Below are 18,083 nucleotides of genomic sequence, written 5' to 3'. Positions count from 1 at the left end.
GCATTACTGTCAACAGGGTCATTGCAAACTATAATTGTGCCCTGTGTGACTGATTCACCTTGGCACCTTACCCCTCAACCCCCTAGAGAATCATCCCTCTCTTGAGACCCCTCCAAATGTATCCTCCGCTTCCTATAAGTCCCCTGAAAGAATCCATCTTCCTGAACAAGGCCCCTCTCCCAAAGAGCATCCAATCCTCCTGAAAACTTGTGTGTAGAATTTGGATGCATCCCCAAATTTCTGCATGCACTTCTGAGTGCACTTCTGAGAGGGATCTTCAAAAAGTTTCTGCACTTTTATTTTTTTTAACACTATTAAATATCTCAAAAGCAAATTACATCACTTTGCCACATAATCACCCTGTTTTGGGATACATTTTTCCCAGCATCCTACTAACTTCCTAATGCCATCAGAAAAGAATGTTTTTGATTAAGCGCTAAAATATGAACAGGCGGAAACTTTTGAAGAACCTTCATAGAATCAGGGGGCTGCTGTTTAATCATACCACAGTTTGCTTATTTGACAAGTTCTTTCTTCTGTTAGCTCTTGAATGTCAAAATTCTAATTCCTCAAACAGGGACTTTCCACATGGCTTTCATCTTTGTTTCTGGCAGTTCAGAAAACATAGGGAAAAAGCCAGCTGATGACTTATTTCAGAGTAAACATATTTCAGGGAAGAGTTTAGTAAAGAAGTGCAAGATTGACAACTGGTGCTACAATTCTCAAACCTGTGCATATTCAATCATTTGTCTGTTTGTGGTACTATGTTTCTATTATACACATGCATACATTTCAGTGTACATGTATACGGTAGAATGCTAAGGAATTTGACCACAGGAGGGCAGTCTTTTCACATCCTAGTAACCTGTAAACAAAATTGCAGGCACTGATACTTTATGGTCAATTTTCATCAGCTGGTCATGTGTGGGAAAAGTTAAGCGCACAAGTTTGTCCCATTAACTTTGTCTGCATATTCAGTTTGGACTGATATCTGCTTAAATTTCAGTTATGGGAATTCCACCAGACCGTGAATTCTACATTGGCTAAATTATAATTTATATATATTTATAATATTTTTATTGTAAGATATTGTCATCTAATTCTTACCTGTTCAGCAACCGTAGCTTATGTGTCCCCCCTATTCCCCTTTCCTATTTATTTGTGCCCACATTCCTCAGAGTGAAGTACTGCCCGAGGTATTGGCCTGATTAATGACTACAGAACTGCAAGTAAAGTAAGACAGAACTTCCTTTCTGGGGTGTGTGATTACACAGGGCACAATTTGGACATCTGGGGCCAGGCCTGTGTTTTTTATTTTTAGTTCAAAAGTTTTATTGATTTTAGTGTAATAAAAGTACATACATAAAGGTAATAAGTTCTTGATACAGCACAGTTGCAATTAGTGTACAATACATAAGGAACATATTGGAGTCCTTTTATTAAGCTGCGGTAGGGGTTTATATGAGTCAAACCGCCTGCCGCACTAGCCGTCTGCGGGGGTTAGCACATGATGAAATGTCCGACATGCTAACCCTGCTAGTGTGGCTTGATAAAAGGACCCCATAGTCTTAACATAAACAGCAGGCCAATCATAAACCATCCTACAACAAGAAATACACCACACATCGCAGTAGAGGTTAAACACAATGTATATAGTACACCTATAGTAGTATAGCGTCCGCGTCTACGGCCGTAAGTCTCCCCTCCCCCTAGCGATCACGGCAGGAGGGGCCCAACCCCTCCTGCCGACAGAACCCGCCCCCCAACAATCGCTGGCAGGAAGGTGCTCAACCCTTCCTGCCGACAGAACCCAACCCCTCGACGATCGCGGCAGGAGGGTACCCAACCCCTCCTGCCAACTCCCCAATGGCCCCCCCCCTAAGATCGCCGGCAGAAGGGTGCCAAACCCCTCCTGCCGGAGCCCCACAACAAACCCCCCCTTGGTTTTACTTTCAAGTTTGACCGGACGGCTCCTCGCACGTCCGGCCAGCAGGCCCGCCTCTGTCCAAATGAAGCAGGCCCACCCCTCCCCTGCCCAACCCACAGGATCCTAGGGCCTGATTGGTCCAGGCGCCTAAGGCCCCTCCCACTATAGGAGGGGTCTTAGGCACTTGGGCCAATCAGGCCCTAGGAAAAGGTTCCCCAAACAGTTTACCAACTTTTACTTCACCAATATTCTCTTACAACATTTCACAGGAATCTGTCACAGAATCTCTCATAAAATCTCCTCCAAAAATCAGCACCACAGAAGTCACTCAAAGATCCTCTCAAACATTTCCCAGAAGAGTCTCACAGAAGAGCAGACTGAAACTTTATTCAGAACTCAGCACCATATATTTCTTAGACAGGGAATTTCTCAAATATTTCCCAAAAGATTCTCACAGAAGAGCAGATTGAAACTGTATTCAGAAATCAGCCCCATATATTTCTTAGTCAGGGACTCTCTCACACATTTCCCAGAAGATTCTCACAGAACATCACAAAAAATCTCTTCAGACTCTCAAACATTACCAGCATCAATACCAAACTACAGACCTTAACCAGAATTTCACAATCCTTCACAAACTCAAATAAAACCCACCATAATTAAATCTCACAAGGCACAGAAACCAAAACACCTCCACACAGAACCAAGTCACCCTCCCAACTGTCAAATCTGACAGTTAGAATGTTCATACAGCTGATGCTGATGTCTGCACTAGGACAGCAGACCTGTGCAGAAAATTAGCAACAGAAAACCTCAAAACTGCACCAATACAAATAATACACAAATCAAACCTCTCAAAACAGGAAAACACAGTTCTTACATTCCAGATCCTCTCTGCTTCTTTAAACCCTGATTCTTTACACTCAAGTAACTTTTAACCCTGGTTACATTTAGCTTGTAAGCTCTACAGAGCAGGGGCTGTCTCTTGAATGTTTTAATGTACAGCACTGCGCTAAGTAGTAGTACTTTATGGAATTACCCTCCATATGATTTAAAGGCCATACAAAGAACTTTAAAAATGATAAGGGATGAAGACCATTTAGAAATTGCTTCTAATGGTGCTCAATGTCAGCCTCAAGGGCTGTAACCCAGTCAGATTTTCAGGATTTCCACAATGAATATGCATGAGATGTACAGGGTAAGGCAAAATAAAAGTTACCCCCTAAGGTTTTCTTGCTGTTTTCTCAGCAACCACTTGAAGCTTCAAAGTGAAATTTTACAGCTTTTGTTCTGCCCCCATGTTGTGTGGGCATTTCTTGTATAGGAACTAGTTTAGTGTTTGTAATAGATATATAAGTAATGTGTGCTACAATGATGGGGTTCATAGCCACAGAAAAAAAAAGATTGGGAAACACGCCTAAATTGAACTTTGCCATAAACTAGTGTATCACAAACTGTGTTGCTGTGGCAGATCCAGGTGTGCCATGAGACATTCGAGGAGGAGAGGCGCCGTGCTGGCGCTAGTTGGCTGCTTACAGGATGTGCCCCTCGTGGTGAGAGGCACATTTATAGGCAATCAGCCAGCAACTAATAGAAGGCTCAAGGCCGTGCTGGAGGACATCCACGCATGTATGGACATTACATTACAATACATTTCTAGACCACAAAACCTTTCGGATCGATACGGTTAACAAAAAGTAAAAATACTGGACAATCCCAGCGATCTACGGATTAGATAATAACTTGGGATAGGCACGTGGGATCTCTCAGAGAGCGAAAGAGATAATGATTACTGTGGATGGGCAGACTAGATTGGCCATTTGGCCTTTATCTGCCGTCAAGTTTCTATGTTTCTTAATTCTCTAGAAATCTTGTGAATAATACCGATTTTAGTAATTTTCTGAAATGAATGTAAGAACAAGACCTTATGAATAAAGAATATAGTTCCCTATCCCAGCTTGACATCATCATGTCAACGTCTGGGTACTTCCGCATACCCTCCAGCTGTGGCCCCTCGTTTAGAGTGCCACGGCTTCAAAACGTTTGCAGCACACTGCCATAGACTAAGGGCTAGATTCACTAAGCTCACCGATCGTGTTTGCAATTGTGTACCGACCCGATTTTTCCCCTGGCCCTATTCACTAATCTCGTGGCCGATCAACCTCCGATCCGATCTGATCTGCCCATGCAAATGAGAGGAAACGGCATGCAAAGTAGGAAGGCAGCGATTCACTATACTGAAGAAAGAACACCGATTAGGCTGGCTGATCCAAAAACAAGCAACTGCTGAGGACCAGTCGCTCATGTCCCTGCCAACTCTCCAGCTCTCTGCTGCCCTGACTCTTTCCCGGCTCGCACTGAAGGGAAGGACTCTCCTGCGCTTCCCTGCAGTGCTCTCCCCCTCCATACCCAGGTCTGTCCTCTGTCCCTTACTACCCTGGAGCAACCTGCTGTGAAACTTTACTATTAGATGGGGTAGCCCGGAGTCTCCCCCCAACCCTTTCCCCATAACAATAGCACCATCAGTCAGCACACTGCCACAATAATAACCACAGCATCACTGCCTGCAGTGTCCTTAACACAGAAGGGAAGGACTCTTCTGCTCTCTGCCACCTTTCCATGCAGTGCGAGCACGCTTGCAGTGCGAACACGCCGCAGTGCATCCCCGCTTTAAACCCGTGGGTTAAAACCACGGGCTGTGCTCGTCCCCCTGCCAGTTTATGGCAGCAAACTGGCTGTCAGATGGTTGGTGGCTAAAATGATGCAGCTCTAACACTAACCTCCCCTCCCCAGCATTGCCAGCCTTGATGTCTGACACCAGAGGAATGGACACTTTGAGGAATTGACACTTTCCAGTTAGGGCCTGAACTAGACCTGCAGGGCAGAGTCAGCTGTTCCTGTTTTTGTGGACATCTACCAAAAAAACATCTGCGTACCATCTACGCTTGCGCAGACCATCTACAGCAGGGGTGTCCAACCTGCAGCCCAAGGGCCGCATGCAGCCCCATGAAGTATTTTGTGCGGCTTCGGTCGAGGGCGATGCAGTGTTTTCCTCTGCTGCCTCTGGGTGTTTACCGTCTTGCCGGCTCCCTCCTCTGTCTTGCTGCAGTGTTTGCACGTTTGTGCAGCCCCAGCAACATATTTTTGGCCAATGCGGCCCAGGGAAGCCAAAAGGTTGGACACCCCTGATCTACAGACAAAGAAGATGGTCTGTGCATGCGTCAGGATCGCTCTGGGGTCGGTGTGGGATGTGCCTCTGAGTGTGTCCATTTGCATTCAGACTCACTGTGAATCGGTTGCCCGCGGATCGAATCGGATCGCCCACGGATTGGTAAGGCTAGTGAATCTAGGCCTAAGGTCCTGAGCTCTGTCCTTAGTTTAAACTTTCACAGTTTGTCATCCGATGCACTTCCAGTGGGGAATTTCCTTTGCCAACATCCCTCCATTTCTATTACAAAAGTTGTTAAATATTCTGAAATATTTTATTAAAGATAAAATTGTACCTCCTCTGTGTTAATTTTGTAGCCCATATCATACAATCATTTTTCTCTTTTAATTGCTTGCCTTTGTTATTGTGCTCATCACTTCATTGCTCCTCTGGGCCTCATTTAAAGCTTTCTTAAACACAAAGTACATATGTTTGGAACATAAATGTAGTAAAAACATGATTTATTCTATTCTTGCATCTTTTCCATTACCAGATTATTGAATTCTGTTGACTGTTGAAACAATATGTGCTATTTTGTGTCAAATAACTCTTTTTAAACAGTAAAATCATGTGTCATTTGCTGTTAACAGATATTTTTGTGCTGCAACACAAGTTCAAAAATGAGCTGCAAATGTGTGCATAACCCCTTATTATTATGCAAATTGAATAACACAGCTTTTGCTTAACATTCCAAGCTAGGTTACTCATGGAAGGATAACACCAGCTTTGAACTGGAATTATATTTCCTCCTTGGGGACATTGGGTCACTAACATTTGGCCTAGTGTACCCAGGAGTTCTCTTAAAGGGTCTGTTGCTTAAAAAAAAAAAAAAAAGGGGAAAGGAACCCCGCTCCCAAAATCTCATTCTGAACATTCATTACACCTCCAGGCATAGATCATACCTCCCAACCTTCCAGATCTGATTGGTAGGGGGAGTGCCCTTCTTTAGCAGTCAGAAACCTAGTGGTACTGTCACAAAACTACAGTTGAGTGTCCAGAAATACCATTTTGAAGCTGGGAGCCAATGAGGCAGGATCAACTAGCCACCAGGAAAACTATGAGTAGGTGCTAGGGAAAGCAGGGGGTGTGAGGGGTGTGTTCTAAGGCAGTGGGATCAAGTATGGAGAAAACAGCTAAAAACCTATCTTTTCTCCAAATACCTGACTAGCTGACTCATTCAAATATATGATTATGTTTAATGTTTATAATCTTTTGTAAACCGCGTAGAACTTTTTAGTAACGTGGTCTATATGTATAATGTTATGTTATGTTATGTATGATCTATACCAGGTTACATGTCATGTTTTCCTAGGGGGATTGGAGGCGCAGCAGAGATTTAGGGGTGCAGTTTCTTTTTTTTTTCAGGCAACAGCCCTTTAAAAACATGGATTGGCAACTCTGGACCTTGAGAGTCCCACGCAGGTCAGGTTTTCTGGATATCTGGGCCTTAGGGCTCCTTTTACGAAGGTGCGCTAGGGCCTTAATGCACGCAGTAGCGCACGTTAAATTCCTGAGCATGCTAGCCATTACCGCCTCCTTTTCAGCAGGTGGTAGATTTTTGGCTACCGTGCGCTATAGCGTGTGGTAGCCAAAAATCTACTGCCTGCTGAAAAGGAGGCGGTAGCGGCTAGCACGCTCGGGAATTTAACATGCGCTATTGCGTGCGTTAAGGCCTTAGTGCACCTTCATAAAAGGAGCCCTTAGTATGATCCCTGATAATGCATAAGTATGATTTTTTTTCCTTAGTTAATTCATAATTTGTGTTCAAAATGCCCTCCTTCAATCATGACATATTAATGAAGTCTTCAACACCACTAAGCTATTGGCTGAATGAATTCTGGGATTTCATTAATCATGAGTTCAGCTTTTCTTCTGTGAGCTTAATGTGCTGTATCTCCATCCTGTTGAAAAATAAAGTATTTAGAAATGTTTTGAATTTCAGGCAGAAGTTTCAGCTAAACTAGGACATTATTGGGTTATTTGAAGCAAATGTTGGGGGTCCTGTTTTTTTTCTGGACACTGAGTATAAGGGGATACCTAGGATAAGGGGGTAAGCAGTTCTTTTTTCAAGCCTATTCTATAAAGAAAAGTAGGCACCTATGTTTCTTTATAGTATGCTAGTGTGAGAGACTGAAAATATGTTTACATTTAAGGTGTCATCGACGACATCAGCCCTAAAGCTGGTGTAATGCTTGTGCCTAGCTCTTAACTAGAAAATGTTTAAATTATAGAATCTTATAATCTAAACATTTATTTACACACTCTGCCAATGCTCTGCCCAAACTATGCCCATGTGGATGCCCACCAGTAATATAAATCCTGATTTAAAACCCCCCAATAGGGAAGAGTACAAGATACTCTAATACTAAGATCTTCCGGACCTGATTCTAGATGGTACAGGAGCGGAACGAACCTAAAATTAACTACTGAACGATTAAAGCAAAAGAACTATCAATAAATGACTATTATATGAATATTATAAATTGTGATGGGCAGTTCTCAGTTTTCACAGCTGCTTGGGGAGCTCTCTCAAATCACTGCTGCCACAATAGTACACCGAGACATCCCTTGACTGGAGGGATGCCCGTTCCCTCCTGCTGCCACCCCGCAAGACATCCCTAGGCAGGAGGGACACCCACTCCCTCCTGCCACCACCATAGTGGCATTAGGCTGCCTAAAGCACCTATGCAGGCGCGATTCTGGTGCCGATATGTTAGGCGCCGGTAGGGTACCTTGAAACTCAGTTAAAAATGTTGTTTCAACAGTGTTTTTAACTGAGTTTGGGCGCCTACCGGTGCTTAAAAAATTGGTCCCAGTTAGAGAATCCGGGCCTTAAGGCCCAATGTTCAAAGGATTTAACCAGACAGGACAGGCTCCTGATCCAATTAAATCACACTTAGCGCCTCGGGCAGGGATATACAGTAGCATTTAACTGGGCAGTGCTACTGAATATCCCCTCTGACCTCTGTGGCACTGTCCAGGAATAGCTGGGGTGGTCCAGGGGCTAACTCAGAGTGGTCCCAGAAGTTACATGTGCATCAAACAAATTTATTTATTTATTTTTGTATTTATGTATCACTTATAGCCTAAGTGGTTTACACTCAGGCACTCAAGCATTTTTCCCTGTCTAATGTACCTGGGGCAAATTGCACGTGTTGAAGTAAAATTTGTACGTGTCAATGTTTTTTCTGTATATATGCTATTGTTATTCACCCCCCTCTTTTACTAAGGTGCGCTATGCTTTTTAGCACGGTAAATATTAGCGCACGCTAAACGCGGGCTAAACGCTAATCCTATGGACGCGTTAGTGGTTAGTGCACACGTTGATTTAGCATGCGATAAGCGCACACTAAAACGCTTAGCGCACCTTAGTAAAAGAGGGCCTCGGTTTTCAGTGTAAAGTAAACAAGTTACAGAGAACAAATTAAATGAAAATGTAATGAAATGAGGTTAGACGTCATACTAGTGTGGCCTACTTTTTCCTGAATTTGATCCCCTACATAAATGCACGTGTTCAGCATGTTTTCCATATACGAGCTTTGAAGAATATACTGTGTTACAAGCATTTTTTTTTCTATAGATGCTGATTTTCTTGTCTTTTCATCTGCCTGTCTTGTGCAGAGAGGACAATATTGGTTGATGAGGGTTTGAAATATTTTCTGCTTTGAGGCAGGAGTTTGGGTAGAGTAATCCTTGCTACTGTGGCTGTCAGACAAACCAGGTGCAGAAAGCTATTAAATTCCCTGAAGTAGCCATCCACACATCCCAGTGGTACTTCACTAAAAGCCCGACATTGATTTTACCTCAGTATACTCATTCACACATGAATCAGTGTCATACCTATGGCTCTCTGAGCTCCATTCCCCACCATCCCTTCAGTGAGTGGAACATTGATTTTGCCTTTCTGTTATGAATTTTCATGACATGGACTTTAAATGGTGGATACGGTAGATTATCAGTCACACAGAATAACCAAGGTTGATAAAACCTGCCATGTAGAAGGTTGCTGGCCTACTCTGCATGTTTGTAATACTTTTAGAAATTTTTATTTTCCTTTCACCTCGCTTGATGGGCTCCTTATCCCCAGATAGCTTGCTTAAGTGACTCTGGGAATCCTTGCTTGTGTTGATGGCTGGAAGGTATCTCCTATGAGACCATGCTTCAGCATTATTATATTACTATTAAGGGTCCCTCCCTATCCAGGATGGTTTGGTTCATTTATGTGGCATAGGTACCATTAGAAAGGAAACTCAAACCTGAATCTTCTATGTTGCAGCACACAGTACTACATCTGGGGTCATGAATTCTGCTTGCACTAATTCTAGATTTGTTTCATTAGATCTCAGTAGAACATCAGCAGTCTAGAAAGTAGCAGGGACTGTCTCTTGCATGTTTAATGTTACAATGCTATGTGTATCTGGCTGAGCTATAGAAATGATAAGTAGTAGTAGTACCGTATTTTCACGCATATAACGCGCGCGTTATACGCGTTTTTACCTACCGCGCATACCCCTCGCGCGTTATATGCGTGAGCGCGGTATACAAAAGTTTTAAAACATAGTTCCCACCCCGCCCGACGCCCGATTCACCCCCCCAGCAGGACCACTCGCACCCCAACCCCGAACGACCGCTCGCACGCGCTCCCACCCGCACCCGCATCCACGATCGGAGCAAGAGGGAGCCCAAGCCCTCTTGCCCGGCCGACTCCCCGACGTCCGATACATCCCCCCCCCGGCAGGACCACTCGCACCCCCACCCCGAAAGACCGCCGACTTCCCGACAATATCGAGCCAGAAGGGAGCCCAAACCCTCCTGGCCACGGCGACCCCCTAACCCCGCACTACATTACGGGCAGGAGGGATCCCAGGCCCTCCTGCCCTCGACGCAAACCCCCCTCCCTCCAATGACCGCCCCCCCCAAGAACCTCCGACCGCCCCCCAGCCGACCCGCGACCCCCCTGGCGACCCCCACGACCCCCCCACCCCCCTTCCCCGTACCTTTGGTAGTTGGCCGGACAGACGGGAGCCAAACCCGCCTGTCCGGCAGGCAGCCAACGAAGGAATGAGGCCGGATTGGCCCATCCATCCTAAAGCTCCGCCTACTGGTGGGGCCTAAGGCGCGTGGGCCAATCAGAATAGGCCCTGGAGCCTTAGGTCCCACCTGGGGGCGCGGCCTGAGGCACATGGGCCCAACCCGACCATGTGCCTCAGGCCGCGCCCCCAGGTGGGACCTAAGGCTCCAGGGCCTATTCTGATTGGCCCACGCGCCTTAGGCCCCACCAGTAGGCGGAGCTTTAGGATGGATGGGCCAATCCGGCCTCATTCCTTCGTTGGCTGCCTGCCGGACAGGCGGGTTTGGCTCCCGTCTGTCCGGCCAACTACCAAAGGAACGGGGAAGGGGGGTGGGGGGGTCGTGGGGGTCGCCAGGGGGGTCGCGGGGCGGCTGGGGGGGCGGTCGGAGGTTCGTGGGGGGGGCGGTCGTTGGGGGGGAGGGGGGTTTGCGTCGAGGGCAGGAGGGCCTGGGATCCCTCCTGCCCGTAATGTAGTGCGGGGTGGGGTTAGGGGGTCGCCGTGGCCAGGAGGGTTTGGGCTCCCTTCTGGCCCAACTACCAAAGGTACGGGGAAGGGGGGTGGGGGGGTCGTGGGGGTCGCCAGGGGGGTCGCGGGTCGGCTGGGGGGGCGGTCGGAGGTTCTTGGGGGGGGCGGTCGTTGGGGGGAGGGGGGTTTGCGTCGAGGGCAGGAGGGCCTGGGATCCCTCCTGCCCGTAATGTAGTGCGGGGTGGGGTTAGGGGGTCGCCGTGGCCAGGAGGATTTGGGCTCCCTCCTGGCCCGATATTGTTGGGGAGTCGGCGGTCCTTCGGGGGGAGGGATGTATCGGACGTTGGGGGGGGCATCAGGCTTTCAGGATGGGGACAGACCTTCAAGGGGGGACAGTGCACGGAAGTCAGGGGGGGTGAACGGAGAGTCGGGACAGCGCACGGAAAGTCAGGGCGGGCGAAAGGAGCGTCGGGCAGCATGCGCGGTATACCCATGAGCGCGGTATACCAAAGTTTTTGTACATATCATCGTGATTTCTGCGCGCTATACCCGTGTGCGCGTTTTATACGGGTGCGCGTTATTTGCGTGAAAATACGGTAGTAGCAGGGCATCAAACTTCAAAGTCATTATTTGTGCCTTCCCGATATTAGTTTATGCCCTTTCCCTCATAATTCTTCATTTTTTGGGGGGTGCTTTTTCACATTTCCTTTGAGTTTGGTTCAATTGGTCAATTTTTTGTTTTTTGGTCTTTGGGCCACTTCAAGACCTTTCTCACCCCAGGGAGTGTTGGTGTTTCTCAGTATACTTTTTACTCGAGCTCCCAGGGCCATCAAGCCCTTTGACTTCATGTCAGTTGCTTTTCCCTCCATGTCAAAGAAAGTGTTGAGCAGCTTCAAGAAATGTACTCAATGTAATCATTTCAGGCTCTGATCCCTCAACTAGTGTGTTCAGTGTTTAGGTCTTGACTCTCGGGACATTCGCTGTACCTTCTGTCTCTGTATGCAAAAGAGAACATTGAAAGCCTGACAACTCCAGTGTAAAAATCTGGTTCAACATCGACATTGGGCATGGCAGGAGATTCGGGACCTGACGTGTAGCCTGTATCAACACCATGTGTACTGACACCAAGCAGAGAACATCGACCATTGGACTCTCTACTGAGATAGGAGTCAACATCATCTTCCTCCATGCCTCATCCATCAGGAGATGCATCACATGAAAAATCTAAGAAGCACAAACATTCCTCCTCTTCTACGACAATGCATGGGACGACATTGTCACAGATGCCCACCTCCTCAATGCATAATAAATGTCGATGCATCGTAGACTGCTCCCTGATGGGCCGCCGCGTGAGTGGGCTGCTGGGCGTGATGGACCTCTGGTCTGACCCAGCGGAGGCACTGCTTGGTTCTTGTGTTCTATCATTGCAGATCATGTCTCCAACCAGCTGTGCCTAGACATCTAGGTCTCCCATGCCCAGGCAACATGCACCACAGACTGCTTTCATGTTGATGTCTCTTCTAGTGCAGATGCTAACTCTCCAGGAGGAGATCTGGGCTATGATCAAATAAGAGTTTTCAGCACTACTGCAGATGCAGTCTACATAGGCTTAAAAACATCTATGACTACCTCATCCCAGCCCAAAGATACATTGAGGCATCAATAGAGGATATCTAACCAAGTCTTCACTCATGTTTCACATGTTTCTCTACTTAGATGACTGGTTGATCAAGGCTTCATCATCACAAGTAGCTCTGTATGCCATTGCTTCAACAGTTCATCTCCTTGAGCTTCTAGGATTTACTGTCAGCTACCAAAAGTCATATCGACAGCCATCTCAAACTTTGGAGTTCATAGGAGTATTCTTGAACACAATTCAGGTTTGCACTTTTCTACCTGAGAAAAGGGTCAACCATCTCATTCAACTGTGTCAAACAATCTCCACCCTCAAGCATGCTTCTGCATGCCAGATGTTATGCCTTCTTAGTCACATGGCATCAATGGTTCATGTGACCTCATTTACATGTCTTCACTTCAGGATTCTGCAGTGAACGTTATCAACCCAATGGTCCTAAGTCACAAATTCTCTATCTGCTCCAATACAACCTATACCAGATCTCCTGCCCTCTCTCCAATGGTGGATGGTAGCCCACAGTCTTACCCTAGGTTTCCCTTCCCAGCCCTTTCCCCACCAAAAACTTCTAACCACAGATGCTTCGATATTGGGCTGGGGAGTTCATCTAGATGGTGTCCACACTCAGGGTGTGTGGTTTCACCATGAACATATCAATCTCCTAGAGTTATGAGAGACAGGGAATGCTCTCAAAACATTCCAAGACCACCTCCTTCAACAGGTAGTACTCATTCATATGGACAACCAGTTTGAATATTCTATTTGAACAAACAAGGAGGCACAGGATCTTATCTCTTTTGTATGGAAGCAATTGAGATTTGGAATTTGGCCACTGCTTACGGCATGCTTCTCAGGGAAGTTTATTTGGCGGGGAAGCAGAATGTGTTGGCAGACAGGTTGAGTAGACTTATCCAACCTCATGAATGGTCTCACAGCATAACAGTCTTGCATCTCATTTTCTCTTGATGGGGAACACTAGACATAGATCTTTTTCCTTCCCTTCAGAACAACAAACTTTCACAATTCTGTTCCACACTCTTTCCCTCAATCACTTGGTGTTGTACACCTTTCTGCTTCATTGTGAAGGGTACAAGTTTCTCTATGCATTTCTTCTAATCCCTCTCATAGGGAAAACTCTACTCAAACATCATCAAGATCGTACCCATTTGGCCATGCCAGGTTTGGTTTCCAGTCCTCCTAGATCTCTTGACCAGGAAACCATGGAAACTACTACCATTTCCAACATTGTTCACTTAAAATGAAGGGTCCCTACCTCCACTCATTAGCACTAGAAGTGTGAGTTTTTTAACCAAACAGATAAATGTCTACTCCCTCTGTGCAGAATTTGCTCTCATTGAAGTGTCTAAGAAACCTTCCATTTAGTGCTGTTATTGCTTCACATGGACATGGTTTTCTTCCTGGTGTGCATTTCATTCTTTGGACTCCATCTCATGTCCACTTATATCCAACTTCAACTACGTTCTCTACCTCTCTAATTCTGGTCTGAAAACCAATTTGGTTAGAGTTCATCTGAGTGCTATCAGTGCATTTCACTCCCACCTGGACAAGAAGCCTCTTTCTGTATATCCCTTAATAGCCCATTTCTCATAAAAGGCCTATTCCACACATAACACAAGAGCCTCCTCCTATTGCTTGGGATCTTAACATGGTTCTCTCTGTTCTCATGAAGTCTCCCTTTGAGCCACTTGTGTCTTGCTCTCTCAAGCTACTCAATTTGAAAGTAATTTTCCTCATGGTCCTCACATCTGCATGCCAGATGAGTGCATGTGCATGTGTCGCTTTCCGTGAACTATTCTGCGCATGTGTCAGTCGCTTTCTCCAATGACTGATCGGATGGTATTTCCGCGGACCTCTGTAAGACTCTGGTGAGACCTCATTTGGATAATTGCGTACAATTCTGGAGGCCCCACCTTCAAAAAGATATAAAAAGGATGGAGTCAGTCCACAGGAAGGCTACTAAAATCGTGTGTGGTCATCGTGATAAAGCGTATGGGGACAGACTTAAAGATCTCAACTGTATACTTTGGAGGAAAGGCGGGAGAGGGGAGATATGATAGAGACATTTAAATCTCAAAAATATGCTCAATGTTATTAACCTAGTGGTGAAGCTTCACTACTAGGTTAATAACATTGAGTATATTTTTGAGATTGAATTCTTGGTATTACATTATTTTTCTTGTGTGACAGAGACATTTAAATATCTACGTAATATAGTCAAATGTATTTTATTGAGCTTACAAAAACAGCAACAGGATAACAAGCAGTGAGCAGACAAGCTCAACAGTTTTCAATAACAACACCCAAACCCCCCCTCCAAACCCCACCCCCAACCCCCAGGTCCTCCTTCCAAACAAAAAGGTATCAAGGAAAAGAACACAAAATGAGACAGGTATGCCAAGAGCAACAAAGCAAAACAAGAATACAAAATCAACAGTTAAGCAAACGACTGCGAGCCAGTGGAGTCATGGTTGTCCAAAACGGTTCCCAAGTGTGCTGAAAGATGCGACCTGAAAGAGAAGAAAGGTCAGTCACATCCCTCCTTTCCCACATCAGGAGAGTAATCATCCTACAGCGCCAAAGGGAATAGTCCGGAGCATCGGCTTCAAGCCATTTTAACAAAATACATTTCAAAGCAACAAGAACAGACCACTTGAGGAAGGCTGCTACTCCCCTTGTACGAGGGAAATGATGGGGAATTACTCCAAACAAGAGCAAAGGTGAGCGATGAATGGAGATCTTCCAAATGCGCTCCACAAAAAACAAAAACAGCAGTCCAAAAGGCTTGAACAGTAGGGCAAGTCCAAAACATATGTCCCAAGCCCGCTTCTGGAGCTTGACAGCGAGGGCAGGCAGCAGTCTTACGCAAATATAAATGTACATGAGTTGAGTCTCTTTTATTTGAAAGGAAACTGCAAAGAGAGGGCATAGGATGAAGTTAAGAGGTGATAGGCTCCAGAGTAATCTGAGGAAATACTTTTTTATGGAAAGGGTGGTAGATGCGTGGAACAGTCTCCCAGAGGAGGTGGTGGAAATGGAGACTGTGTCTGAATTCAAGAGGGCCTGAGATAGGCACATGGGATCTCTCAGAGAGACAGAGAGATAATGGTTACTGCGGATGGGCAGACTAGATGGACCATTTGGCCTTTATCTGCCACCATGTTTCTATGTTGCTATTTGCATGCGTAGTTTATGGAACATTGCTGATCAGAAAATTTACTGGGACTACAACAGTTAACAGGATTTTAACGTTGATTTTAGAGCATTGGGGCCTCTGTATCAACTCAGCCAGGAAACATGTGACTATTCAAACCAGGTGAAACCAGCTCAAATCCATGCATATATCTCCAGACCCAGAAAGAAACTAGTTTTGAACTAACCCTGAATTGTGATTGGGCTACTATACACCATCTGACCCTAGCTCCTATAGCACAAAGAAGAGGCAGGAGAGATGTCAATACCAACCAATAGTTACATTTATTCAAAACATCAATAAATCAATCAGCAAGAGTCCTGATCTCCAAAGATCAAATGAGGTCCCAAAGGTGGATTCCTAGGAAAGGATCCGGGTTTCAGCAACTAACATTGCCTTCCTCAGGGGACAACAAATAAACTTTTTAACACACAGCACACGAGAAAAATGGAACCTAAGATGAACAAATTGCAAAATTACAACAAAACAAAAATTTCCAGAAACAACACAGGAAACGATACAACAAGAAAAATTTCTGGCTGTCCTTCCTTATTAACCAATGGCAAGACAGATTCCAAAATGCTTGATGATATCACAATAGGACAATCGTCAAAGAACATATGAAAGGGGCAATGCACTTTCTATGTATATCAGAGATGAACAAGAGAGGTGACAGACAGATACAAAGGTGTGATGATTTTGGAAGGCCAGATTCTCTGGAAGAAAGCAGTCAGCCCATACATTAAATACATGTTAAAAAAAGTGAGACATGAATTCATGAACTCTCAGAATTTTGCATTGGTTTCTCTTTGAGATGGTTTTGACATAGATACATTCCTTTTTATTTTCAGTGTATATTCATATTTGCTTGATGTATTCTTATTGTAATACAATAAAAATTTCCAATGAAAAAAAAAAAGAACAATGGATGCATTGATTTTTTTCTCTTCCCACATGCTAAACTGTGAACAGAAGTAGTTACCAATATTGGATATGGGTTTGATTCAGAGAAGGTGGGAGCAAATTAGGGTACTTTACAGCAGGATTTTGAATCTCCCTCCCAAGCAACATCAGACAGGATCTCTGTGTTAAATAAAACCACTTTCAGCCGGTATGCCATAAATATGTCAATGAATCTGTAATGCGCTGATCATGCCAAATGTTTTAAATGCTTCTCTTTAATCAAGGAAGAGCACTTATGACCCTCTGTTTATATGCATTTTATTGGGACCCTAATGCAGTGCAAGGTGCCAGAGAGGTTATAGACTTACTCTAAACCCACAGCTTGCATTTTCTGTTGCAATATTCTGAAACATGCAGTTTTACATAATACTGTGCTGTTTGGTGTAATCTTCAACATTTCTATACTCAAAGATTCATTTTTGTCTCTGTGATAGACTCTCTCCTGTAACTCAATTAGGTCAAGTTCTTCCTTTTTTTGTGCTAATCAATTGTGATGTTAAATCAATTTCAGATGGCTCTTCTTTTACAGAAAGGGAGCTGCAGGGTCAGATTCCAGTAATTTAAGTGCTTAACCTCTCACACCACCCTGTTTCCCCGAGATGGCTTCCTGCTTAAAAGTGCCATTAATACTGAGATTAGACAAAATCAGTGCAACGCACACGTTCTGCCCATGATTCACTTCTATTTGCTTTGCTCTAAAAGCGGAAATATTTGGGGCAAACATGGTTTTTCACTTTCACAGCGCCCTGGTGCAATAATAAATACAGCCTGCACCCACTTTGCCTCTGTGGCTATTGTTTATTACATTCACATTCCCCCTCAATTTTTCTTTCAGACACGAGGGATGGTAGCAGCCAAGTATTAACTATCAATAATCAGTCCTGACAAATGAACACTGGCTTTTTTTCTGACTTTATATTCATTTGATTTTTTTTTCTTTCTGCTCCCTTGAGTCTCCAGCTCTACTACAACTTCTGCTACTACTACTTATCATCTCTAAAATGCTGCTAGACGTACAGTGTTGTACATTAAAACATTCAAGAGACAGAATCTGCTCAGTAGAGCTTACAGACAAACAGGAGAAGAAGGGGATCAGGGACTTTCTCCAGTATGAGTAAGATCCCCACCCCAACATTTTTAGTTTGATTATTGCAGTGAAGGTCCTTTGGTAAGAGCGGATAGCGTAGCGTAGCTGGTTTTAAGAAAGGTTTGGACAATTTCCTGGAGGAAAGGTCCATAGTCTGTTATTGAGAAAGACATGGGGGAAGCCACTGCTTGCCCTGGATCGGTAGCATGGAATGTTGCTACTCCTTGAGGTTCCAGAATCTTATGTTGCCCTTTGGGGTTCCGGAATCTTGTTATTCTTTGAAATTCTGCATGGAATCTTGATATTCTTTGGGGTTCTAGAATCTTTTGTTACTCTTTGGGATTCTGGAATGTTGCTACTCCTTGGGTTTTGGCCAGGTATCAGTGACCTGGATTGGCCACCGTGAGAACGGGCTACTGGGTTTGATGGACCATTGGTCTGACCCAGTAAGGTTATTTTTATGTTCTTATGATGGAGCTAAGGTTCTCTCCCCTCTAGACCTGCTGCTGCCACCTCC

The sequence above is a fragment of the Geotrypetes seraphini genome, chromosome 4, assembly GCF_902459505.1.
Source record: "Geotrypetes seraphini chromosome 4, aGeoSer1.1, whole genome shotgun sequence".
NCBI classification, from domain to species: Eukaryota; Metazoa; Chordata; class Amphibia; order Gymnophiona; family Dermophiidae; genus Geotrypetes; species Geotrypetes seraphini.
This window is presented reverse-complemented; position numbering follows the sequence as displayed.